We start from the raw sequence: 414 nt of genomic DNA, 5'->3' as shown, positions 1-414 counted from the left end.
GCAAGTGGGGTCATATCCCCTGCCAGCCGGCTCCCCCACCCATGGGCACACAAGTGGATGGCACAGATTTAGCTATCCCACTCTCCTTCCCTGACACAGACCCCAGCTGCCACCACATACCAGGTGTGGCATCATCACCAGAGGGTAAAGCTGCAGATTTTGCTTCCGGCATCCCTGATGCAAAAAAACCCCCTACCAATCCTACATCTTTCCCAAGGAAAATTCAGCTTGAGGCCCTTGTATTATGGTGATTCATTAACGCATCAGCCTCATAATTTAGTTGTTGGTATGATTCAATCAACTAATATCTCATCCTAATCCACGGGAACTCATAACAGGCTTAGGAATAACAGGGTTTAGGTCTTCATTAGTGTTTCACATGCCACAGCAGGGGGACGTCCTTGGCCATGTCCT

This window comes from Corvus brachyrhynchos, unplaced genomic scaffold (assembly GCF_000691975.1).
Source record: "Corvus brachyrhynchos isolate BGI_N302 unplaced genomic scaffold, ASM69197v1 scaffold4, whole genome shotgun sequence".
In the NCBI taxonomy this organism is placed as follows: domain Eukaryota; kingdom Metazoa; phylum Chordata; class Aves; order Passeriformes; family Corvidae; genus Corvus; species Corvus brachyrhynchos.
The sequence above is the reverse complement of the archived record's forward strand: the minus strand, read 5'-3'. Positions refer to the sequence as shown.